Below are 27,565 nucleotides of genomic sequence, written 5' to 3'. Positions count from 1 at the left end.
GGAACTTGACGGTGGTATGCAGGAAGCTATTGAAAGAGCTACCCATTCTGAATAGAGACATAGATGTCGAGAATGGTTTAGATCTAGAGATGTGTTTGTTGATGAGTATCAAACACTCAAGTGAGCACTAGAAGAGCATTAATAAGGCTACGGTTAATGTTGTGGTGGGTAAAGATAGACTGTTTTCAAGTGGCTACTTACCTGGAGAAAGCATTTAACAGCATGTCAATGTTTTGTGCATGTTACCGGCAGCACGTGAGTTGAAGCATCTCTACAAGAAGATAAAAAGAAATTAGTTGATAAATAGAACCAACAATCCAAGGATCGAGGAAAAGTTATTGACTATTAAGGAACCTTGCTTAGACAAATCTGTTTACATCACAAAATGAATGGAAAATACATCAAATTATGAAAGAGAATTCAATAGTAAAGACGTGTTCTGAAGAAGTTGCGAAAGTCTGTGAGCTAGTGCTTTGAACCCAGCTCTGGGACCGTGCCTTTCATAAAAGTAAGGATGAGGACATCTGTATGATCACAACATTGAAAGTTTCCATTGTGCAGCATGTAACTTTTGGCTAAGTCCCACGGTTGTCTGGCTGTAAAGGTCCCATGTTAGAAATGCAAGAAAGTAAAACATTTTCATAGGTCTGGAAGGGTGATCTCAGCAAGGTAAAAAGTGTCATCAGTGTGGAGGTGCACTGAAAGGAGAGATGAGGAATTGTTTGTATTGATTAAAGGAGAAAATGGAGTGGTGCACAATGTGCAGGAATCATACAAAGACCCCTAGTAAAGTTAGTGAAGAGGGAATGGAAGTTGGGAAATGGGAGGATTCATGTTCACCGTATGCCCCGACGTTAACCTGTCTTTGTTATCAGAAAAAGCAATGACTGGATAGAAAAGTTTTGAGTGTTGTATGTTGTGTTGCTGAGTTCGTAGTCACCTACTATAAGTAAGCCTTGAACTGCTCTACTTCGCCGCCCCGAGAGTCAGGTGCTGAAAAGGGGCACTTGGTTCCCAGTTGGGGGTCCACACTAGGAGAGCCAAAGTGGCAAAAGACCCCAGTTGTTTCAATTGGGACCCCATTTCCTCTGTCTGTACTGGAACTATCTGACCCAAATTCCTTATAATGGATAACATAGATTTGGTGGTTATTATCAGTGCCTTCTATTTTGGCTGCTAAGAAAATGAAAGCTCTATACGTACTCCAGCAATGACGCATAATAATGGTCCAATGTTATAAAATTATGTTTAGAATGGAAGGAGCTCTATAATCTTCCCTTGTTTAAGCAATTTGAAATCCACTCTCTACCAATAATAAAATATAAAACCAATTTATTGTAAAGAACAGCCACCTCTTTACAATTAATGACTTTAATTTAATTTAATTTAATTGTGGGTTTATATAGCGCTAGAATCGACTCCCGGAGGAGTATCTCCGCGCTTCGACCGCTGGGGAACCCGTCCTGGCTCACCCTGAGAGATGGTCCCTAATGGGTATCTCTAAGGTGCGACCAAGCATCCCCGGCGGTCTGGGGGGGCCATTGTGAAGATGAGGCAAGCTAATGCCCAGAGTTGCCGAGTGTGGTCCCTGACTGGAGTAGGCACCGAGGCGAGAATTATCGAGCCCGCTGACCCTGGTCCACGACCCTGCCGCGTCGGGAATCGAACCCTGGTCCCGGGCCATCCTCTGCTTACGGGTCTGCCGCCTCTAACCAGTGAGCCACACCTCTCCACTTTGGCAGCATAAATTGATAGAACTCATCCTAGTAGGGCAATGTGTAATGGATATAAGATGTGCTGATATTCATGAGAACTGACAACTTGCTGGGGCCACTTATACTTCCTGCCCAGGATCTGTGCTGCAGGGGAAAGCACTCTCAGGCAGCCTGCCGGAACTTGTTGGAGCCAAAGCCATAGACGCTGCGGGACCGCGACTGCTGGGGACCACGAGTCCCCAAATCCTTTGCTGAGCCTACACCTGGCATCAATTACGCTAGATAAGTGTGAGTGAGCCCAGCTGCGCAGAACGTGTGTGGGTCGTGTTTGGGAAAAGCCCAGGCCAAGGGCAGGCGCATCCTGTGCCTGTCAGCGACCGGAGGCGGCAGGGCAGAGCCACTCCGTTGGCTCGTCTCTCTTAATCTTGAATAGATCCTTTCAGTAAGTTTCCCCCTCTGGGTACAGCCAGCTCAAATCCCGTGCTCAAATGTGTTTGAGCACGGGATAGGTTTGTACTGCTAGCTCCCCTGGCAAAGGATTTTGAAGTCCAGTCTTTAGCAGGGAACCACAATAAATCTGCCCATAATAGAAATCAACACCCTCCTCATAGCCCCCCAAATTCTTGCCATCTACGCGAGTCTCTGGGATTAGCTAGCATGACACAATGTAACTTGAGTAGCCTAGTAGTGTCGGAACTTTACCAAAGATTAGATGCCTTAACAAAAGAGATTGTCAATCTAAAAAGACTGATAGGGAATTTAACAACTCGAGGTAGTGATGTAGAGGTTACTTAAGAAAGTCAAGCTCAAGGGTGTAGCATTATGCAAACTGAAAATCATCAGGCAACAGTTCCTACCAGTCAGGGGAGGCAGCAACATCCACCAATAGGTAGAGAGATATTTGATAATACGATTCGTACACAAGTTCAACATAATGTGAGCAGAGGGACAAGGGAGAGTACATGCAGTATAGAAACAAGACTTCTGAGTGATCCAAAGCCGCAAATCCAGGGGGTGGAAACTGTTTGAAATAGAGACCGTAGGATGTCACTCTGCAGCCATTTTTCAGGTAGTCCTTATGGCTGTGCAAGTATAAAGAGAAAACAGGTTTCAATATCTGAGGGGAGAGTCGCTAAACACTCATGCGCATTTGAACCACAGGTACTCAGATCTGAAACAAACTGGTTATGTGAATAATTTTCAGTGTACCTCTGGGGATTTTGCAGTGTTCATGACCGATGTCCCTAGATTAAAGCCAATAGATAGGGAAGACGAAGACTCACTTAAAATTAAGGCGATCCACTGGATTAGACATAATTGCCAGCGTTTGCCAATTGTATGATCCAATATTAATAGGACCAAACGCATGATGAGTAAAGATAGAACTTTTGACACCATACTCCTTACTTTCAGAGTTAAGAGTCTAGTCGATGGTTTCATCACACTGGAGTTAAGAACTGGCCCATTCTCAAACTCCCAGATAAGATTTGAGTTGAATAGGCCCACAAGTTGAGTAGAACAAAAGCAAACAACTCTAATAAAGTCAACTGTTTACCCTAGCCATAGACATGCACATAATGATCGAGAATCTGTTGAGTGACTAGCAAGGCTTTAGTTGTTGTAAATGGAAAGCCATCGCATAATGTCCCGTATTTTATGCCTAGTGTCTTTGAAAATACAATCTCAGAATTTTTTAACCAAGTGCAGCAGAACGAGAGGACAGTGGATTGACCCACTGTCCTGCTGAAACAGAGCATATTGAAGTCAAGTTATCAGCCAGTACATTTAATGAGCCGCGACCACCAATTAAATCTATAATTTTTGGGAAAATAGCAGGGTTAAAGCAGAAACTAATGGACCTTGAGTGGCAAGAATAAATAACCTGTTCGATTTCGTCTTGCTCCAGAATTCTTGGCTACTGCAGACACCATGCAAACTAGGCTGTAGATCATTCAGTGTAAACGCAGAACCCTCAGTGAGAGGGAGGCCATTATGGGGCCTGGTTATATGGGTAAAAATCTCTTTAAATGCAATTATAGAGATACTTGAAATCCGCTCACCTAATATTATTTGTGTAACGATAAAAATTCAAAATAGAAGTGAAATATATTTGCTTAATGTTTACATTAGACCAAGGATTGCTAGTATGGAGTCATGTGTGGTAGAATTTTTAGATAACATCCTTCGCTCTATGTGCCCTAAAACTTTAGATATTATTGGTGGTGACCCAAACTGTAAATATGAGCCAATAGTTGGTTTGGAATATCTTCAAGAGGAAGAGGATATGGCAAGAGGTATTCCCTAACTAGATGCAGGGACCTCTGTCCCATGTGCAGCAGCTGCTCTGCAACTTCTTCATTTTGCATCTGAACACAGGTTGCAAGCTTGCAATGGTAGGATGCCATCAGATAGTCCAATTACATTCACATTCAAATAAGATGCAGCGAAAACGAAAATTTATTACATAATGGTTAGTGTTACAATATGGAATAGTGTAGTTGATTTTAAAGTAGACCAAGGAGAAGTCAGTTATCATCTTCCATTTTGTTTAGAGGTGTCAGGGACTCTTCTTGAGGCCCCGGAACAGGATAAAGCTAGAAATTCGCTTCAGCCTATCATTGGTAATAATCGTAGGTCGGTTAAGTGGCCACTCATTGTGAATAAGCCAGAAATTAAGATAGAGATATATAATGTATTTTTTAGTGTTTTGTATCCGTTTTTAGACAGTCCACCTCATGATATTCCTATCACACAATTACACTGTTCTTTAGCGGAGAAAATTAATCCGTTTTTGATAAAGAACCTTCTGAACCAATCAACAAAAGGCATCTCTAAGCGCCCTCTCAAGTATCCTTGGTATTCTAAAGATTGCCATGTGGCAAAGAATCAGTTGCTAGCTGCTCTGAAGACAAGTAATATTGAGCCCGTAAGAGAGCCTAGGGCAGATTACAAAAAACACAAGACCAAGCTGAAAAGGACTACGATAAGGCAAATTGGAGTGATTTAATACTTGCAGCGAAAAATAAAGATAGCGCTGCCTTGAGGAAAATAATGGCCCATGGCAGCAAAACTGGCAACACTAGCTTGGAGTATCATCTAGATCCAGGCACTTGGTGTAGACATTTTACCAATGTTTATTCTGATACTAATGAATATCTGCAAACTACACAAGGCCCAGGTTGTCTTGAAACAAATATGACTATAACTCCCCCTATTTTATCTTTGAAGAGAACAAGGTAATGATAGATTCAATTAAACTAGAGAAAGATGCAGTTCCTGATAAAATACATGGGGAACTTTTGAGACACAATACGGCAGTATGGGTACCATATGTAAATCTGGTTTGTAATGTAGTGGCCTCAGGAGCTCCAGTAACAGAAACGTGGGGAAGAGCTGAAAGTTTACCAATCTATAAAATGAGCCATCGGCAAGAACCTGCCAATTATAGACCCATCAGTTTAATTGACACCCTGCAAAAAGTCTATGCCAAACAAGTTCTAAACAAGCTTACCAATTATATAGTCGAAAATAACATTCTTTCACCGTCTCAATCAGGATTCAGAACAAGAACAAGTACAATTGATCAGATTTTTTGGCTTCTGTGCATCGCATGGAAATATACTGAACTGAGTGGTGGTCATCTGTTTGTAGCATTTATTGATCTAAAAGAAGCTTTTGATCTTGTCCCAAGGAGTCATCTGTTGGACTCAATGAAAAACCAAAGAGTACCAGATGAGCTCTTGGTGCAGATTACGAGATTTCTATCAAGACAATTATGCCAGGGTTAGATGAGGCCCCGAAGGTGAACTCACGGATCTGATACTTATTAAAAAGTGAGTGAGCCAGGGATGCATGTTGGCACCTACACTTTTCTCATTATATGTTAATGATGTTGTGCAAAATCTACAACAGTGCAAACATGACTCTCCAAAACTTGTACGGGGTCACAATACCTGCGTTAATATTTGCAGACGATACCATTTTGCTATTACAGGCTCCAAAGGGGCTACAAAGTCTATTAGACAGCTTTAACAATTACTGGACTATAAAGTGCCTTGAAATCAAATCTAATAAATCAAAGTATATGGCCATAAGACCGCACAAGTCCTTCAGGAAAAACATCAATGTCGATAAGCAACATCTGGAATGTGTGTCAATATTTAGCTGTTTTGTCGATTTATTGCAGAATTTAATGGCTGTCGTAAAAAAACCTCCAGCCACTAAATCGAAGGCAGTAACACCAGTCCTAGAGGTCTACAAATATAGGGCCCAAACAGCAGCACTTTATGGGACGGAACTGTGGGGGTAAGGAGCAACCTAGTTGTACTCACTATAGATGAAAACAAATTTGTAAGGATGCTGCTTCGTCTGCCCAGAAGTATGCAGATGATAGCAGTGTATTATAACGTTGGTATTAAAAGGATAGAACACCTAGCTAGATTGAGATCTTTATTACTGTGGGTTCGCTTATGGCTCATATAGGAACTTATGTACTATAAAGAAGGACTGAGAGAAATTTTGGATCTTGAGGGTCATGTTACTTCTTCTTGGTTTCGTCGCATCAAAACCTGGTTTAATAAACTAGGATTGAGCTGATATTGGGATGCTCCCAATTTATTAACAGTCAATTCGAGAGGATTTTGAAATAAACTTTTTGGGAATATGTACTAAATAGTGTTCATTGTAACTCTAGATTGGGTAGACTCACGAACAATCTTTTAGGTGTTAAACCATTTCCTTGTTTTCAACAGTATCTGGATTTGGTCCAACCCCAGCATGCAAAATCATTCTATATTACGTTTCATCTGTGTATCCTTCAGATTAAATAGAACACGGCTCGATGGTCCCATTGTTGAGAGGGAGATTTATTGTACACTATGCACTTTAAACATTGATGAAAATCTTGCACGTGTTATTTGTTTGCCCATTTTACGCCTCTCCGAGAAGGAAGTGGATTAAACCAATGTGCTGCAGTATGGGGACTAGGAAATGTTTAAAAGCACTAAGAATTTTAACATCAGACACGTCGCAGCTTATAGTTTTCGGTCTTAGTAGTTAGCTCTTTGCCGTGAATTTGTCACGTAAGTACAAAGGTCTGAAATTTCAATGTGTAGATTACATGTGATTTATTTTATCTGACACATTTTATCTTTTAATTTAATTTATGTAATCCTGTTCTACTAATTTACGACAAGCTGCAAATTTGCTGGATCAACATTCGAAATTGTATTGTATTTTATTGTATATAACTTTATATATATGTGCTTTTTATGATTTTTAACCGAAATAAAAGTGAATTACTACTTTAATAAATATAAGAAATGAAGTAGGTAAAGCATACCATGTCAGAGGTATAGCCACATTGTTTGCACCTAGGAAATAACACTTTGTCAAAAAGGACAATCTCGTGTCTAGGCAATTCTCATAAACACCTGGGCACTCTATTGATTCTGCACAAAACATAAGCATAAACAATTGTACTTGTGTAATGTGGAGCATTGTTAACCCCGACTTTGTCCTCCAAAGATTGGGCAAGTCACCTTTCTCAACCAATGGGTTTAATGCATTATCACACAACCCAATCATATGATTTTACTAACACTCACAAAGTCTGACTCGCTGTATTATTAATGCATTTCAAATATGTCGAAATTATGATGCTTATGTGAGTTCATTAACATGGACCACCTCTGATTATTTGTAGAGTGCTGGTGTTTAAATGCCTGCCTTGCCCATTCAAAAAAGGATCGAAAAATAAATGAGACCTTTGCATAACAATCATTTTATTTTTACACGTTTCAGAGGTCATTACTGTGGACCCCTTCTAGATGCTACATAGATTGATGTTAGTGGGAGAGTAGGGTGTTCAAAAAAGAGTCTGGAGCCACTCATGCGGGTATTATAGGCCACATGAACATGGCATTTTGTGGTGTCAAATGCTCCAATTCGGCATTCGCAACAGCAGAAGTTCTTTTTGCAATGCACAAAATCCACCTGGCAATTCAATAACAGGCTGCAGTATCACGAAATGGATTTAGAAACGCAAAACAATTTGCTGTTTAGGGGCCTCCTTTTAATTTTAGGATTGCCAGATGTATCAATGTTTTGCAACCAAATGCGGTTACAAAACATTGAAATTGTACCCATTCCTACCATGGGTTGGTAAGTTATTCATAAAAGGTAAGCAGTCCCCTTAGTACCTCTTCCTCTTTGTGAATGTAAAAAAGTTTGATGAGGAATATGCAGTGATCCTGGGAGTTTTCAAACCTTTCTTCAAAATGCTGCACCATATCAATTAAGGAAAACGGGCTGCATAAAAAAAAAACTTAAAAAGTGATCACAGACATGGTAGTCTACTGATCCCTGCAGCCCACCATCACTGTGATTGCCACCAACTTTAGTGAGTCGCAGTTGGCGACCCCGTGAATATTGATGTGGTAGATCAAATTAGAACCCACTGCGTTTGGAATTTTGTGAACCAACCTATGTATACATCTTGGTTCGCAAAACTTCACACTGGTCGTAAAAATACTGGTCTGTATTTGCATTCAGGGTTTTGTGACATTGTTTCAAGCATTTGTCCTTATGCTCTTTATTTAAGTTTGGATAGCTCCTGTTAGGGCTCCGGCCTCCATCTAATTGTGATTAACTGCGAGGCTTCACCCAGCAGATAGACATCAATATTTCATATCTTCACCAAATATTCAACATCAGCCTACATAGACACAGACAACAGGTCACTTACATTACCCCCTTTCCTCATACACAGGACAACTAGATGTGCTACAGCTTCATTCTCTTTCTTTACACACAGGATAACATGACATACCACTACATCATCCTCTTTCCTTAATCACATGACCATACATGCCAACAGATCTGGGGCGGTTCCTCCGTTATGGTAGAGGAGTGTCATCTCCCCTGCTGAAAGCCAGCAGAGGCAAACAACAACAAAAATGATAATAAAACATTTTTACTATCATTTTATTTTTAGCCCTGCAGGCTGCGAGCCGAGGGAGGAGTGTGGCCTCCCATAATGATGCTGCAGCACCAGGGAGGAAAGGGGAGTGGCGGGCACTGCCAAGTGCGCATGCCGGTTTGGCCGGCCTTTTGTGTGTTTCCCTTTCCCCCACTCCACCTCTTCGCAACACGAGTGGCCGCTACTGCAACCGACCCGATTCAGGCAGGATGCTCCTGACATTACTTTAGCTGTCTCTCACCCGAAATAGCCTCTGCTTCAATAGAAATCAATAGGGAAAATGTATTCCTCCAATTATTTTTTCAAAATCTCCCTCTTTCCTGTTCTGAAATGTTGTCATGTAGGCAGGACAGATCACCTCAAATAAACACACAAGAATCATTCAGAAACAATACACACTTGCACCTCTTCTCAATCTTTTACAGACAACCCACACATGCCCCAAAGTACAATTCTGAATCCTGACTCTCAACAGTGAATCACTCAAGCCAAATCCTTGAACATCGGCGATGTCCCCAGTGAGCCCAATGATTTACATTAACACTTTAATGCTGGCTAGGTACAAGGCCGGACTGGCGGTAGCGGGCACCGGGCAATCCCCCGGTGCGCCGCATGGGTGGGGGCCGGTTTTGGGCCCCTGGGGGGCCGCTTTCGTTACAGGGCCGTTTTTGTAGCATAGCTGCATAATCGGCCCTGTATCAAAATCGGCCGAAAGCCGACCCTGGCAAAGAGCTCGGCCGCACCCCCAAGGGGCAGGGGGGGGGGGGGGATCGAGAACTTTGCCAGGGCCGGTTTTGGTTACCAGTCCGGCCCTGGCTAGGTAAACACTGTGCACTATGGATTCCCATGAAAAGAAAGCAAACCCCATCTGCATTAACCCACCACATCCAATAACCACTAAAGGCATGCACCTTTCCCCATGCTGACTGCTCGAAAATCATAACTTGAGGGCAAAGCATGACAACATCTACTTATTTTGAAGAAAAACAGAACCATTATGAAAATGTCTGCAAAGTCACCTTTCCCAAACTGCACACTTCCTCCACCCAGTCTCACAACTGCTCAAAGTCCTCTTTCTTTTTTCTATTTTCGAATCTTTTTATGCTGATAAGCTTTTCTTCGTTTATCTCAGTTATTAGACTACTAAGGTATTCAGAATGGAGAGACCACACAAGAAACAGTGGCTCGGTCGTAGAAAATACCACAAGGCAAGTTATTTCTTTATCCCAAGGAAAAAATATTGCACCGAGACAGCCCTTCTCCAATGGTTCATAACAAAAAGCACAGATGTCAGGAAACTTTAAAGGAATCAGGCAACCCCTTTAACCCCTGCGAGAGTTCTCATGGGTCTCCCGCCACATGCCACTGCACGCGATGCAGGTGAAACATGCCCCTCAAGTCCTGAACAATAACTGGGGTTATAGATGGGTTTTGCAAACTCAAAGCACGCAATGCAGGTATTAAAATGGTATAATATGCACTGCTACAGTGTGCCAACATGAAACAGGCGGACAAGCACCCATTCACTGACATAGCTGGTGCCATTGTCTCAAAAGAGAGCCCAACAGCTCGTCATATTTCCTCACCAATGCCGCATGTTCTGGCAATTTCAGTAGGTTGACCAACCACCTGTAAATTTCATGGACCGTCCGTGATTTGGATCTCACGCCCGTTGTCCGTGATGTTCCCTTTTACAGATGCCTTTTGTCCGTAATTTTGGGCATTGCAGGGAGCAGCTCTGTTCCCCTGCAAGAAGTCTCAGCTCCCTGATGGGGCCGCATCACACTCCTATGTGCTCAAGAGCAGCCCAAACCCCGTCCATTGTCAATCTGTATGCGGCTGATTGTCACATACAGAATGAGAATGGGCCAGTCTGGGCTGTTACAGCATGTGGTGGCCTCCTCCAGTCTTGGTCTAGGGCACGGCATTCTGTCAGATGGAAGAAATGTACAAAAACGACCATGCTGTTACATGAGAATCCAGTCCTTGTAAAGAAGGCGGTGAAACAAGTTAAAAAGAAGAGATTATAGTTCTTTCACAGTCTCATCATTTTAGAACTGATGCATTTTCAATATTATATTTAGCGAAGACATGGTTGCTGCTTTTTTAGGTCAAGCATTTGAGACCTCTTGTATATACTTTAGTATATACTTTTGTATATATACTTTAGTGTAGACTTTAGTATATACTTATATGTGTATGTACTTTGTTGGCTCTGGAGATCGGCCCTAGGACTTGTCTGCTTCCGCTTAGGGACTTTTTTTTTCTGTTCAACTGCCTCTATTTAACTGTCTTGATAGAAAATGACCAGCAGAGGTCAGTAAAATACCAGAATTGCTTTCTGCTGAGAGACTTTCTTTTTTTAATTTTTACTGGCAAACTGCCTCTATTTAACTTTCTTGATAGAAAATGACCAGCAGTGGTTAGTAAAATACCAGAATGACTTTAGCATTCTCTAGATTCCAGTCCATAGAAATTGTCCTCCACGAGCACCCATAGACAATAATATTTTTTTCAAATCTTGTATTTTCTGTGATATGACCACCAAAGGACCTGCTTTTATATTAAAAACAGAGCTTTGGACTATACCATTTCCCGCTGAAAGGCAACATTTCTCTTCATGTGTTCTCATACCCGGCGTGTCACGCAGTTTGGTACTTAATTTCCCTCCTTGTTCAAGAACAGTAGATGTTTCAGCACCCAGGCTAATGTGCTGCATAGCTAAATACATATAAGGTCCCAAAGGCGAGACCGAATGCATTGCAAATGCTTGGTATTTTATGCAACTAACAACCATTGACAATGCCAATAGTTCTGGCTTGTTGTAGGTTAACATTACTTGTTGTATTATGTATCTAGATGCAATGACAGAAGCAGCAAATACCATTCGGGCAGCACACTATGCTAAGCACAGATTTTTAGCTTAAGTGTTTTTAAGCCACACCCTTAATTACATCGAACACCCCCTTTGGCGAGACACCCAAGTTTTTTCATCCCACTTAAAGGTCTGGAAACAACACCATGTCACAGACACCTCATGTCCTGGCACTGTGCATCATGCATGACTTCCATTTTTTCAATTTTGCCTATGGGCAGCGGCATAGTGAACCATCCCCCACCCTTGCTTTAGGAACTACAGCGAGGGTGGAGTTCTTGATGGGTCTCCTCTGTCTGACACTATGCAGACAAAGGCTCGGCTCATAATTAATGTGAAAAGGTGAGTAAGTGAAGGGATAAGTGGATGGCTGGATGGATTAGTTAAAGGGTGAATGGATGAATGAAGGAGTGAATGAATGGATAATGAGAGAATGGATGGATGGATGAGTGAGTGGAAGGATGGATGAGGGAAAAGGTAAATGAGTGGAAGGGTAGATGGATAGGTATAAGGATGGATAGATGAGTGAAAAGATGGATTAATGGGTGAGAGGGTGGATGACGGGCGAGTGAATGGGTGGATGGATGAGTGAAATGATGGATAGATTGATGAATTGATAAGTGAAAGGGTGATTGGACGGGTGAGTGAAAGGGTGGATGTAAGGATGGATGAGTGAGTGGAAGGGAGGGTAGATGGACACAAGGATGGATACAAGAGTGGACGGATGAAAGAAAGGCTAGATGGATGAGTGAAATGATGGATGAGTGAAAAGATGGATGAGTGATAGGGTCAATGGATGGATTTATGAATGGATGAGTAGATGGGTGGGTGGAAGGATGGATGGCTAAAAGAAAGGGGATGGAGAGCGAAAGGGAGGATGGATGGATGGATGACTGAAAGGGTGAATGGTTGGAAGGATGAGTGACAGGGTGGACGGATGAGTAAGTGAAAGGACGGCTGGATGGGTGAAAGGATATATAGCTGGATGGATGGATGGATGAATTAATGGATGGATGGGTGTAAGAGTGTATGGATGAGTGTATGGATGGATAGGGTGAAAGGGTGAAAGGGTGGATGGATGGATGAGTGAAAGGGTGGGTGTAGGGATGGATGAGTGAAATGATGGATGGAAGGATACATGATGGATAGGTTTGCAAATAGTTACATTTGTTTAGATATGGATGGACACACCGATGGAAGGACAGACTGAATGGTGAAAGACTGAATGATGGACGAAAGAATGAATACACCTTGTAGCCCCCATTATCTTAAGTGACAATTTCTAAACATTGACTTTCACATTTAAATAAGTCATTGTCTCTATATAATATGTATGTGATGTAACGCACGCCAACACCCTGCCCTACATACTAGGGATGGGTAGCACTATAAAGGAAATTAAATACACATGAGAGAGGGTCTATGTGAAGATGAGAGGCACTATTGGAGGGTGGTAGCAAGGCCGGACTGGCCGGACAAGGCAGAGGGCGTTTCCCAGGGAGGCTGGAAAGGTGGGGTTGGTTTTGTAACTAGGAGCTGGCACTGCAACGTTCATTTTATATCCAGAAGGTTTCAGGCAACAATAAAAGCAGCCTCAATTATTTTCAGGTGTGGTTCACCAGTGTCTGGTGACTAATGTACCTGCTGGAGCGAGATGGGAGTTTTGAATCATCTATGGTACACAGAAGGTTAATTTGCATGTTGCAAAGAATCTGTACCATGCATTTCAAAGAATAGTATTTTACTTTTGTCACTGGGATTCTTTTGTTACTGTGCATTTCATACGTTACATACGTAATCTATGACAGTGAGCTATGAACTGCCATCAAAGAGCTGCATGCAAGCTACATGGTACAGGTTACAAAGTTATGTTTTCTTCCCAGTCTTTCATTATACTGATGTTGCCAAAAATGGTTCGGGTAGGAATACATTCATATCATTAAAGTGAACCCTAACCATGGTGTTATGTTCTGAATCCTGAGTTTGTGCTTCTTCAGACTAAGCACTCTTTAAAAATACCTACCAGTATAGGTGACATGTGCATCCTACACATTGTAGTACCCTTTGCCTTATGTAACATGTTATATACTCGGATTTAAACACATATGATTCATTGTCTCTGTATGTGTGTGTGATGTAAAGTGCTCAATCAATCAATCAATCATGGAACTTATATCGCGCACTACTCACCCGTAAGGGTCTCAAGGCGCTTGGGGAAGGGGGTCTGCTACTGCTCGAACAGCCAGGTCTTGAGCTGTTTCCTGAAGGCCAGGTGGTCCTGGGTCATCCGCAGGTGGACGGGTAGGGAGTTCCAAGTCTTAGCTGCCAGGTAGGAGAATGACCTTCCTCCAGCGGTGGCTCTCTGGATGCGAGGGACGACGGCGAGGGCGAGGTTAGCGGAACGTAGCCGGCGGGTGGGCGTGTAGAAGGTGAGGCGGCTGTTGAGGTACCCTGGGCCTAGGTCGTGGAGGGACTTGTGTGCGTGGGTGAGGAGTCTGAACGTGATCCTCTTGTTGACCGGGAGCCAGTGCAGGTCTCTCAGGTGGCACGAGATGTGGCTGCGTCGGGGGACGTCCAGGATGAGTCGGGCGGAGGCGTTCTGAATACGCTGAAGTCTTTTCTGAAGCTTGGCCGTAGTACCGGCGTAGAGGGTGTTTCCGTAGTCTAGTCTGCTGGTGACGAGAGCGTGGGTGACCGTCTTCCTGGTCTCGGTTGGGATCCATCGGAAGATCTTTCGGAGCATGCGGAGGTTGTGGAAGCAAGCTGAGGAGACGGCGTTGACTTGTCTGGTCATCGATAGGGAGGAGTCCAGTATGACGCCCAAGTTGCGTGCGTGGTCCGTCGGTTCAGGTGCGGTGCCTAGTGCCGGGGGCCACCAGGAGTCGTCCCATGCGGAGGGTGATGGTCCCAGGATGAGGACTTCTGTCTTGTCCGTGTTCAGTTTCAGGCGGCTGATGTTCATCCATTCAGCGACGTCTGTCATCCCTTCGTGCAGGCTGGCTTTGGCGGTGTCGGGGTCTCTGGTGAGGGAGAGAATTAGCTGGGTGTCATCGGCGTAGGAAATGATGTTGAGGTTGTGTTGGCGTGCGATGGCAGCGAGGGGTTTCATGTAGATGTTGAAGAGAGTGGGGCTGAGCGACGATCCTTGCGGGACGCCGCAGATGACTTCGGTGGCCTCGGAGCGGAACGGAGGGAGGCGTACTCTCTGTGTTCTGCCGGAGAGGTATGAGATGATCCATTCCAGAGCCTTCCCTTGGATGCCGGTGTCGTTGAGGCGTTGGACTAGTGTGCGGTGGCAGACAGTGTCAAATGCTGCGGAGAGGTCTAGGAGGATGAGTGCCGCTGTTTCGCCGTTGTCGAGCAGGGCTCGGATGTCATCGGTGGCTGCGATGAGGGCGGTCTCGGTGCTGTGGTTGGCTCTGAATCCGGACTGTGATGGGTCGAGGGATCCGTTCGTCTCGAGGAAGGCTGCCAGTTGCTTGTTGACGACCTTCTCGATGACTTTGGCGGGGAAAGGAAGGAGCGAGATGGGGCGGAAGTTATTGAGGTCGGTCGGGTCCGCTGTTGGTTTCTTCAGCAGAGCGCTGAGTTCGGCGTGCTTCCAGCTCTCCGGGAAAGTTGCTGTGTTGAAGGAGGTGTTGATGATGTCTCGGAGGTGGGGTGCGATGGTAGAGGCTGCCTTGTTGAAAACATGATGGGGGCACGGGTCGGTCGGAGATCCGGAGTGGATGGTGTTCATCATGCGTGACGTGTCTTCGGGGGTCACCTCGGTCCATGTCTGGAGGGTGGCGGCGGGGTGCGAAGGTACGACCGATGGGTGCGGGGGTGAAATGTCGAAGCTGTTGTGGATGTTGGCGATCTTGCGGTGGAAGTACGAGGCGAGGGAGTCGCAGAGGTCCTGTGAGGGAGTGATGTCGTTGTTGCCGGTGCTGGGGTTGGAGAACTCCTTGACGATGTTGAAGAGCTCCTTGCTGTCATGGGCGTTCTTGTCCAGTCGTTCCCGCAGAGATTTCTTCTTGGTGGTGCGGATGAGCTGGTGATGTCTGCGAGTGGCGAGTTTCAGTGCTGTTCTGTTGTCGGCGGTCTTGTTGAGGAGCCAGGCCTTCTCGAGGGTGCGGCAGGCCTTCTTGGAGTCCTTAAGTTCGTCGGTGAACCAGGGGGCCTTCTTGCTTCTGGGCCTGGTGAGGGGGTTCTTCAGTGGCGCGAGGTCGTCGGCACAGGAGGTCAGCCACTGCGTGAGGTCGAGGGCAGCTGTGTTAGGGTCCGTGGTCCTGACAGGTGGGCTCTGGCTGAGGGAGGTGGCGAGCTGGTCGGCGGTGATCTTGCTCCAGTTTCTGTGGGGAGCCTGCTTCGGGTGATAGTGGACCGTGTTCTTTCTGAAGCTGAAATGAACGCAGCTGTGGTCGGTCCAGAGAAGTCCGGTGGAGTGGCTGAAGGTGACGTGCTTGCTGGACGAGAAGAGTGGGTCGAGCGTGTGGCCGGCGAAGTGGGTGGGGGTGTTGACCAGTTGCTGAATTCCGAGGTTGGCGAGGTTATCCAGCAGGGCGGTGGTGTTGCGGTCATTGTTGCTCTCCAGGTGGAAGTTGAGGTCCCCGAGGAGGATGTAGTCGGCGGAGGGGAGGGCGTGAGGGCTGATGAAGTCGGCGATGTCTTCGCAGAACTGTGCGCGTGGTCCCGGGGGTCTGTAGATGAGGGTGCCTCTGAGGGTAGTCTTGGGGTCGGTGTGGATCTGGAAGTGCAGGTATTCGGCGGCGTTGAATACGTCGATGGAGTCAGTCGAGATGCGAATGGTGCTCTTGTGTACGATGGCGATGCCTCCTCCGGTCTGGTTGACGCGATCCTTCCTGATGATCTTGTAGCCGTCCGGGATGGCAATGGCGATGTCGGGGGCTGAAGAGTCGTTCATCCAGGTTTCCGTGAGGAAGGCGACGTCTGGAGATGCAGTGTCGAGGAGGTTCCAGAGTTCCACGGCGTGTCTGTGGACGGAGCGGGTGTTGAGCAGGATGCACTTGAGGTGGTTGCTGTTGTCCGTCTTGGTGGGCGTGGTGCTTGTTTGGAGGCAAGAGAAGTTGCAGGATCGGCAGGCGAAGGGTCCATGGGTGCGTCGCGGGGACGCTCGGTAGCAACCGGGGGCTCGGGCGGTTTTGAGTGCGATGAGCGTAGCGAAGTCGTAGGTCCTGCGGGGGGGCTGGCGGGCGCGGGGACCAGGGGGTCTGGCGCTGGGCACGGTCCAGGCGCGGATGGGCGCAGACGGGCTTACCTTTGGCGCACCTTCGGCGCTCAGTCGGCGCTCCCGCTGCGCGCGTCCGCTGCGCGCGTCCGCTGCGCGGTCGCTGAGGGGGCGTCATAAATAAGGAGCCGGGAGGGAGGGTCAGCGGGAGGCGGGAGCGGGGTGGCCAATGGGCAGGGAGGGGGGGCGGGACTGAAGGAGGAGGCGGGAGTGGGAGTGTGCGCCTGGGGCAGCGGCGCCGAGAAAACGGCGGGAAAATCGGCGGGAAGCGACGGAGCCCAAGGAGTGACCAGGTAAGTGGCGGTGGTCAGCGGGCGTGGGGAGTGAAGGTAGCGGCGTGGGTGGCGACCAGGAAGCAGCAGGCGGTACCTGGGAGGCGGCGGAGGCGAGATGCAGGCAGCGGCGTCAGGTAGGTGGTGAGGAGCGGCAAACAGGCGTCAGGCAGCGGAGGCAGGTAGGTAGCAGCAGTGGGAGGGAGCGTCCGTCTGTGCAGGCACAGGGGGTCGCACTGACCAGCCCGCGGGGTCCCTTTAAATAAGGAGCCGGGAGGGAGGGTCAGCGGGAGGCGGGAGCGGGGTGGCCAATGGGCAGGGAGGGGGGGCGGGACTGAAGGAGGAGGCGGGAGTGGGAGTGTGCGCCTGGGGCAGCGGCGCCGAGAAAACGGCGGAAAAATCGGCGGGAAGCGACGGAGCCCAAGGAGTGACCAGGTAAGTGGCGGTGGTCAGCGGGCGTGGGGAGTGAAGGTAGCGGCGTGGGTGGCGACCAGGAAGCAGCAGGCGGTACCTGGGAGGCGGCGGAGGCGAGATGCAGGCAGCGGCGTCAGGTGGGTGGTGAGGAGCGGCAAACAGGCGTCAGGCAGCGGAGGCAGGTAGGAGGCAGCAGTGGGAGGGAGCGTCCGTCTGTGCAGGCACAGGGGGTCGCTCAGACATCTTATACTGGTACGAGAAGGACTATAAAACAAATGAATACATGTGAGAGAGGGGCTGTGGAGAGATGAGAGGCACTGTTGGTGATAGTGAGGGAATTATTGAAGAGCCCCATCAAAGAATGTTGTATCCTGGTGCACAGTAAAGTCCTTATTTACAATGCTTTAGACGCTAATATAATTGATATATAATGACAAATGGGTTGTAGGATGCACCATGTTTTCCCAAATTTTCTTAGGGATGGGAAAACAAAGGTTGTAAGCTGTCAGTTTGCTTGTAACACACAACAACTTTTAAATATCTGTAAATAAACTGTGCAAATGTTACAAAACATATCATCAGTTACAAAACCACAAATGGACCACTTGTTTGTAATTCAAATGTGTGCTGCAACCAGAGTTTTAATAGCATAAAAACAATGAAGACACTTTACTTGGTGATGTTCAAATGATACATATTAGCTGAAACCACATTTCCACACATTAGTATTTGTGTACTATATAGATATATCAGTAAAACTGCATGATGACATTTTACTTGCATTTCAATTGAAAATGTTCTGTATGTAATATACAGTGCCTCCTCTGCCCTACAATAATGCCTCAACAGCGTATACAGTTTCTAGTCTGTAGCACACTTCTGTACATCAAAGAGAAGCTGCAGTTTAAAGCTCACAGAAATGAAACGGCCCAATCAGTATACTATTCCCAATATACAGCTAAAATAAGGAGGGCTGATATACGGCGAGCCAGGGCATGATATAGAAATGTCAATCGAACCGCTCTGACCCACAATAATACCATTACACTCAGCAGTCTGCAGCCAATTATAGCTCATGCAGTCTGGTTAATAACTCCTTTTTGCTGCGTAATGCACTTACCCTCTTACAAGACCTCCTCGCTACGGGTCTTATCCATCATTAAGTACTATACCAGCCCCTATACCCGTCATCACCAGCTGAACAGAAATGGAATGCTTGAAGTGATCTGACACATAAAGCTGGTCCCTCAGAGAACTGCACACTAGTCCAGCACTGCAGGTCCCAATTAGCTGCATCCTATGTGTGCTGCTTTACATCTCACAATGTCTATTCGAACAGATCTACCCAACCATTTCTCTCACCAAACGTGCCTACTCAGGACCATGAATTATCAACAAAACATCAGTCCGGACATCCAAGAGCAGTAATCATATACATAGATTATCATCATATGAAATACCACAAAAAGACCTGCACAGTTGCTCAAAGCTGTGCGCATACTGAACAACCATGAAGTGCACCATTGTCTCAACCTAATATAAACTTATTTTGACTTGTACTTAACAGGTTGGCTATTTATGTACTTATATACAATTAGGTGACCTCCTCTGATTTGTCGGTAAAATGCACCTTTTGTCCTGAAGTTTTGTCCTGAATTTTGACCTCCTGTCCTGAATTTTTGTCCTGTATTTGCACACTTTGTCCTAAATTTTTACACTCACCATCCTGAATTTGCACCCATGCCAGTTGGTCACCCTAAGTTTTGCTGATTAATATTCTCCTGGTTCTAACTTATTGGGTCAAGGCCAAACTTCCTCCGACACTAACCAACAAAAAGAATTCATTTTTGTCCAGAGTCCTCTATCCAATGACCAGAACATAGCTGTCCCCTGACCAAGCCTATGTTTCCTTAAATGGGGCACAGCTCCTTCAGCATATGGCCATCCTCACTATCCCTCTCTCTGCCCAGCCTCCTAACCGAGCTGCTCCTGCCCGTTATGCCCATCAGTCAGGGCTAACACTTCTTACTGATGGACTTGAGGGTGGGGGCCCAAGACCAACTTTCAGTGGTCATGTGACCTCTCTCCCTTTCTAGACAGAACTCTTCCTATGCCAAGAATAACTCCCATCTGCCGCCAGAGTTCTGCTGCATCTCTATGCAATTCCTTGTTAACATCTCATCACCAAAATGTTGTAGTTGGGGGGCAAGGTTTTAATGCAAGTGTCTGGAGGCACTTAGAGAGGAAGTATATTCTTTAATTCATATTACGCACTTAGGTTACTGCCTTAGCCTGACAGCTCCTGTTAGCAGGACTAGTGCGATCTTAAGGATTTTGGAGTCCCTGGGCAATAAATATTTTCAGGGCCTCTGTTCAGAACAACTTTGAATTTCATTACCCATTTTCTGATAATTGGAGGCAAGGATGTAGCCTTACGGCTAGAGCGGTCGACCTCAAAGCTGGGGAACCGGGTTCGAGTCTCGGCAACGAAGCTCAACATACTGTGATTCTGGGCAAATCACTCAATCTCCCCGTGCCTAACAAAAATAAATGTGCCCTTCTGTAACGAAACGGGTGCTCATGTAAAGCGCTCTGATATCAGATATCTTCGGCTCTAGTTCGCGCTACTTAAAAAAAAAAAGAATTCAAGTCCCATGATGTTAAACACTATTGAACTATATGTCAAAGGGCCAGATACAGAAATAGACATGAACAAGATATATACAAAAAAACACGTTCACAAAGGTCCCTTGGAAGGTGGGGGCCATGGGCAATTGCCCACTTTGCCCATGCCTTAAAACATCTCTATTTAGGAATTCATCCTCTTCTTCTGTAATTAATTTCCAACCCTTACCCAGGACACGGAGTCCAATATTCCGTGCACCATCACATTCTCACAACACTCACACTCATTGATCTGCAGCACACTCACCTCATGCCTAAACAGACGCAAGAGGCAAAGACACAAAAGCCACTGCAGGTGCCCAAGACTCCTCTCTCAATCCCTTGGAAATAATGTGTTATTAGACCCTCCAATTGGTTCACGCAGTAAGCTGCTTAACACAGAATTGTGTAGTCAGTTTATTTAACTGCGGGAAAGAGCTGTGCCTGTAGCACAAACTGTTCTGAGAAGAGATTGTGCCTTCCAGATAAACTTCCGGATCAACTCTTCTGTATGATGGAGTGTATGAAGTTAACAGCAGGACTGTCTGCCTTCTAAACATTTATATAATGTGACAGTGTAAAATAAACAGTAGAAAATATTTGTCTCTTACTTCTTGGGTTTTCATCTGCGGTCTCTGAATTCTTCTTCCTTCTCCCTGTCTAACTCCTTTATATTATTGAGATATATTTTCCATAACTCTTTAAACTGTTTAATGATAAGCAATCAATTTCTCCAAACTAGAAAATTAAAATAGACACTGTGAGTTACATTAAAGATACATCCTTATCAATTAAAAGCAAATAATAGCACATAACTGACCGGCGTCTGAATGTGGAGCCAGGTTCATTTGTTTTTTACGGAGTTGAATATAGCACGAACTGGACCAGCTATCAGAGCGCTTTACATATCACCAGTTGCCTTACATAAGGACACATTCATTTTTGTTAGGCACAGGGAGTTTAAGTGATTTGCCCAGAATCACAGGATGTTCAGCGTCATTGCCGAGACTCGAACCCGGTTCCCCAGATTCGAGGTTGACCGCCATACAGTTAGGCCAACTCATCTCTGTACTGGGTGACTCACTGAGACTCACTGAGACCACATTAATGCACAGATATCTATACAAATAAGCAGTGCTACAAATTGAAAAAATTTACTATGGGGACTCATAAAATCGAGGCACAGTGTGTTAGAGAAAAAGGGCGGAGTCACGGGCGGCAGAGTAATGTTAAGCAGAGCCTGACAGTTAATACATATATTTATTTAAAAAACACTTGCAGCACATGTTCTTGCTTACGTCATTGTTCAAAGAGAAGCTGTGTTTTAAAATATGCTGAGGTTAAGGCAACTGCTTTAGAGATCTTTGTGTGTCCAACATTTTCAAGGGATAATCGTAACAGTAAGAACATTTTGGTGGTTAAAGCACTTCCTGGAGAGATTTGTGTTTTGGCTAGTCGCAGTTCTTACTATACAGAACCATAGAGCACAGAAATCCTGTTGTTACTTGCAATTCATAAGTTGTTAACTTTCTAATATAGCATAGTGGGCTACGAACCAGCATCCTGGAGCTGCATAAAAATTGCAAAGCATGGGTATAGAAACGTATTGATCCCGACTCACAAAGGTAAACGGAGACGAAAGTCTAGCTTTACGGCTTTCAGTTTTCACAAAGGGCATTTACGAGTAGTAAAGTTCGACTTTTGTCTCAGTTTAACTTAAGTTTTAGTCTTACGTTTAACTCAGATTAGACTGCTCACGACAGAAGACACCTTAAAGATCATGAAGACCATGAAGAGCACCCACTCCGGAGCACCCTCAGACCCGTGTCCCCCCACATCTTCCACAGAGCCACCACAGCCATCGCACCTGAACTACGCCGGACAATCAACTGCTCCCTCGAGGTGTCCACATTCCTCAATGACTGGAAACACTCCAAAGTCATCCCCCTCCTGAAAAAATCCTCCGCAGACCCGACGGACCTCAAGAAATCAAGGCCCATCTCACTGCTTCCATTCACAGGCAAGGTCATTGAAAAGGCCGTCAACACCAAGCTAGCAAACTTCATCAAGGCCAAAAACATCTTGGACATCTCCCAATCTGAATTCTCCAGCAACAACAGCACCAAGACTGCCCTACTTGACGCCACAGATGACATCGTGCCTTCTTTGACCAGTGCCAAACAGCAGCCTTCATCCTCCTGGACCTCTCAGCTGCCTTTAACACCGTCTCCCACTGCACACTATACAGCAGACTCCAGGACGCCAGCATCTGAGGAAAGGCCATCAACTGGATACACTCATTTCTCACAGCAAATCTCAGCGAGTCTGACTCCCGCCCTACCACTCAGAACCAACAAAGTCCAGATGCGGAGTACCCCATGGATCCTCCCTCAGCCCCATACTATTCAACATCTACATGGCTCCCCTCGTAACCATTGTCAGAAACCATGGGCTGAACTTTATCTTCTACGCCGACGACACCCAGCTCATCCTCTCCCTCACCAAGGAACCCAACATCACCAGGCACAACGTCCAAGAAGGGATGAAAGCTGTTGCCACCTAGATGAAGGACAGCTGACTGAAAATCAACTCAGAGAAAGAAGAAGTCCTCATCCTTGGCTCCACCCCCTCAGCATGGGACAACACCTGGTGGACACCCACCCTTGGAAACCCCCCAACCCAACAGACCATGCATGAAACCTTGACCTCATACTGGACTCATCACTTACTATGACCCGCCAGATCAACGCCGTATCCTCTGACTGCTTCAACACCCTCTGCATACTCTGTAAAACGATCAGATGGATCCCCTCCGAATCCAGAAAAATTATCACACATGCCCTCATCTCTAGCAGACTGGACTACAGCAATGCTCTCTAAGCCGGAATCAACAAAAAACTCCTTCACCAGCTCAAGAATGTCAAGAAAGCTGCAGAAAGACTGATCCTAGACATCCCCTGCCACAACCACATCACCCAATGCCTACACGATCTCCACTGGCTCCCCATCAAAAAAAGAATAACCTTAAAAGCTCCTTACGCATGTATACAAAGTCCTCCAAAACATTGGACCAGCATACCTAAACAACCGCCTCTCCGTCCACGCACCCACGAGAAACCTCCGATCAGCCCACCTCTCTCTGGCCACCATACATCTACAACATCAGAACGGGTGGAAAGTCCTTCTTCTATCTCGCTGTCAAGACCTGTAACGACCTGCCCCTCCTCCTCCAGCAAAGCCCTACACTGCTCCACTGCTCCAGGTCAGTAAAGACCTCAAGACCTGGCTCTTCAGATGATCCCAGCACCCTACGGAGCCACACCCCACACCTAGAGACCCTCACAGGTGAGTAGCTGCACTATACAAACCCCTGATTAATTGATTGATTGACTTTTGGTCTCAGTTACAATTAAGACCAAATCTTAACTTAAACTAAGACAAAAGTCTAACTTTACTACTCGTATATGCCCTTTGTGAGTACCGAAAGTCGTTAAGTTAGACTTTCATCTCAGTTTACCTTTGTGAATCCGGCCCATTGTATTTTTTCTCAATCTTTCCTTAGTCTAAAGTTGCAAAAAATGGAAAAAAGGTTCATTTACATAGTAATAAAGTTTTATTAGCGGGGACATCCCCAACCTCTACATTATGTTTTAAATAAATCCTGACTGTGTTTTTACCCCCAACATGCACTCTTATAATGCCTGTCACTATGAATGATGTGTGACTCCCACACCTTGTAACCCACATTGATTATGTAAATTCCCTGTACATTAATTTAACACTTTTATGATTCATTGCATAATACAAGTGTAATGAAAAGGTCTCCTTCACCCTACATAGGGATAAGTGAATCAGTAAATGATTAAAAAAAAAAAAAATGAGTTAGTGCTGTTTAAATTGTTATTTTTGTAACTGTTAGAAATGGTGGTCTCTAGTTGGCAGAGGTAGGTACCTTTCTCCAAGTAGGAACCCTTCTTCCTAGTCAGTATAAGGAAGTTACACTCCTAAAATAACCCCCTGCTCACCCCCTTGGTAGTTTAGCACGAGCAGTCAGGCTTATCTCAGAGGCAGTGTGTAAAGCATTTGCACATAGCCAACAGTAATACAGTAAAAACACTACAAAAGGACATCTCACCAGTTTAGAAAAACATCCAATATTTTTATATATCCAAAACAAGACCAAAACTATAGGAATCCAAAATACAGTACTTAAAAATATATACTTTGCAAGATCTATTTAAAAAATGCAGAAATATCTCAAAACCACAGTTCCTACGAATCGGCAGCTCCGTCAGGGGCTACCGTGATTTTGGAAACAGCTGATTCTAACAGTTCCAGCCATCCGCATCTGTACGGGCCAGCGAAAGCGTGGACAGACTCGTGAACAGTGCCTTTCTCGTTGCGGCAGGCACGTTAATGCGAACGGGTCGTGGCAACCGTCACGGTTGCGTTGCAAAATGGAAGCAGTGCAGGGTGCTGTGCCGCCACGATGCGGTGCAGGTAGTGGCTCTGTGACGATTCTCCAGATGGCATCGGTGAGATCAAGGCTTATGTGCAGGGCCAGGCGGTGCTTGATGCAGTGCTGAAAGGTTGCAGTGCAAGCGACAGAGCCAGTTAGTGGGAGCTGGCATCGGTTGGCTCAGACGGCCCTGTGGGACAAGGCAGTGCATTGTGAAACTTACGAGTGGTGCCCCCAGCCATTGGTGGGAACAGGATGACAAAGGTCACAGTGCAGCAGCGGCTTGGTGGCGGCAGTCGCCGGTGGTGGTGAGACCAGGGTTGCGGTGTGAGATGCAGATGGTGCCCTCTGGGGTACTATCAGGACACAGAGCCAGTGACGGAGTTGGTGACGGAGTCGGTTGCTTTTCCCTTCTCTGTGGCAACTGAAACAGCAGTTCCAGAGGCGGTACCCAGCAGTTGGTGAAGTCTTTTCAGTTCCTGAGACTTCAGAACAGGAGGCAAGCTCTACTTCAAGCCCTTGGAGATACTCAGCACAGGTAAAGAAAGTTCAGTCCAGTCCTTTCACTGCCCAAGGCAGAAGAAGCAACTGAAGGCCAACCGAACAAAGAAAAAACACAGCAAAGGGGCAGTACTCCTCCTGGCAACTCTTCCAGCTCTTCTTCTTGGCAGGATCCTTGATTCCAGTGAGTTCTAAAGTTTATGGGCCCAAATATTTATACTCAAAATTCCTTTGTTCTCTCAGGCCTAGAGTGTCTGTGCTCAGACCAAACCAGTTTGGTCCTCTCTGGCCCAGCTTCCCGTAAGGAGGTGGAGACAGCATTGTCTAAAGCAGACCAGGCCCATTCAGGTGCAAGGAAATCTCTTCCCACGACTCGAAATGCAGCCCAGGTCTATTCAGCTCAGCCCTGACTCATCAAGGAAAGGCAGAACACACCTTGACCACCAAGTGGCTGTTTGAAATGAATGCACATCCCAACCCCTGTCACTCTAAAACCAGACAGTCAACCCACAGACCCAGCGGAGGCACACAGAATGGCTAAGCAAGAAAATACCTACTTTCTAAAAGTGGCATTTTCAAACACAGAACATAGAAATAATCGTTTACTAAAAGATGCATTTTTACATTCTGAGTCTAGGCATACTAAACGTCATGTCCCTATCATGTGCCAATCGAAAGTTATGCTTATAAGATGCTATAAGGAAAACTTCCATTCTACCTTAGGGGACAGATAGCTTTTCCATAGAGAAAAACGAAAGGCACTGTAATTCACTACCAGGGCATGTTACACACACCAGTATATGTTCTACCTTTACCATACACAGCACCCTGTCCACAGGGGTTCCTTGGGCCTACCTTAGGGGTGACATATGTAAGAAAAGGGAAGATTAGGGCCTGGCAAGTGGGTGCACTTGCCAGATCGACATGCAAGTTACAAACTGCGCGCATACCCTGCAGTGGCAAGTCTGAGTTACCTTTTCAGGGCTACTTCTGTGGGTGGCACAATCAGTGCTGCAGGCCCACTAGTAGCATCCGATTTACAGGCCCTGGCCCTCTCAGTGCACTGTACTAGGGTCTTAATAGTAAATCAAATATGCCAATCATGGAAACACCAATCCATAACACAATTTACAACAGGACCACTTGCACTTTAACACTGAATAGCAGTGAGAAAGTGCACAGAGAAACTAAACCAGTCAATACCAGGAGGTCAGAAAGCAAAAAGGCAGGGGAAACACACCAAAAGATGCCAAGTCTAACAGTAACTATTCATGCAGAGAGCTACATCTGACATTACTACAGCACAAGCATATCTCTTACATACAGAGCTTGAACAAAGTCAAAAGCCTGCCTTTACATCATAGTTTCTTTTAAGTATCTCTGACGGGATAACAAGCTGTGGCCTTTGTTTGTCTCCATTGACATCTAGGTGTTGGGCTTTAGAGAGTTCCCAGCCAGGATGATGCTCCTACAAAAGGAGTGCTCACAGTCATTTAAAACAGGCCCTCGTTTCGGGCCTGGCTGGAAGTGAAGCATCAAAGGCCCTTCATGCCTGCAGGTTTCTGCTCCAACAGGAAAGGAGACATCATGCAGCCACTGTTCAATGTGTTGCGGTATCGGCAAAGTGCACCAGGACAGATTTAGCATATTCCACTTGGGTCAGTTAGATCAGGCCCAATAAATGCTTCTAGACCTGGTGGAGGTCGGCGGTTCTCCACACCTTGCAGCACCGTGACATATACTAAAAGCAGAATATACAATATTTGTTTTATTTCTCCTGAGTGGCGCCGTGTATTTTCCCCCAATCATACCACTGTTTAGTACATGTTTGCTTCTAGACCTGGCTGGATCCCCTCATTTTCTGTAGTGCATATGGGAATACAATGGTGTTTGAAAAAGGACGCCAAGGAAACATTCCGGATGAGTTCACAAACTTGGAGCAGCACATGTCAGCACAGTATATGGGAGAGGATGTGGCGCTACCAGGTCCAAGTCTCGGCGTCGACTCAGCATCCTGTGATACTGGGCAAATCACTTAGTCACCCCATGCCCATTTTGCCACTGGATTCAAGCAAGCCTGGCTGAAGACGGCTGAAATGCCAGAAACCGGTCCTAGGAAGCTTGTTTCCGGTCCAGGGAAGGCATGGCTTGGCAGTTCCGGCTGGACTGTTTCCATGAGGCACAGGGTCAGACTGATTTGCATATGGCCATGTCTGAACTGGGGTGGCAGAGTGGGCTAAAGAACGGTGATGGATCAAACCCGGATCTGTTGACTGGGTGTGAGTGTTTGATTGGTTCTGATGCTCCGTCCATCACCACCCCCTTTTGTACCGCTTTGTTCACCATAAGTTGGCAGGGTATGCTCAGACGTGAGTCCCTTGCTCACTTTGCCACTGGATTCAAGCAAGCCTGGCTGAAGACGGCTGAAATGCCAGAAACCGGTCCTAGGAAGCTTG

The 27,565-nt window shown here is 45.9% G+C and overlaps 1 long non-coding RNA gene across 1 annotated transcript in view; it reads right to left on the bottom strand.

The window, feature by feature from the left end:
* Window positions 1-27,565, bottom strand: part of LOC146861564 (uncharacterized) — a 111,935-nt gene that overhangs the window by 28,442 nt on the left and 55,928 nt on the right. The window contains exon 2 of the long non-coding RNA XR_014979275.1: window positions 202-271. This is a non-coding gene — a long non-coding RNA (uncharacterized LOC146861564). The remainder of the gene's footprint in view (window positions 1-201; window positions 272-27,565) is intronic.

Source organism: Triturus cristatus, chromosome 3_1 (assembly GCF_964204655.1).
Source record: "Triturus cristatus chromosome 3_1, aTriCri1.1, whole genome shotgun sequence".
Taxonomy (NCBI): Eukaryota; Metazoa; Chordata; class Amphibia; order Caudata; family Salamandridae; genus Triturus; species Triturus cristatus.
This window is presented reverse-complemented; position numbering and strand designations above follow the sequence as displayed.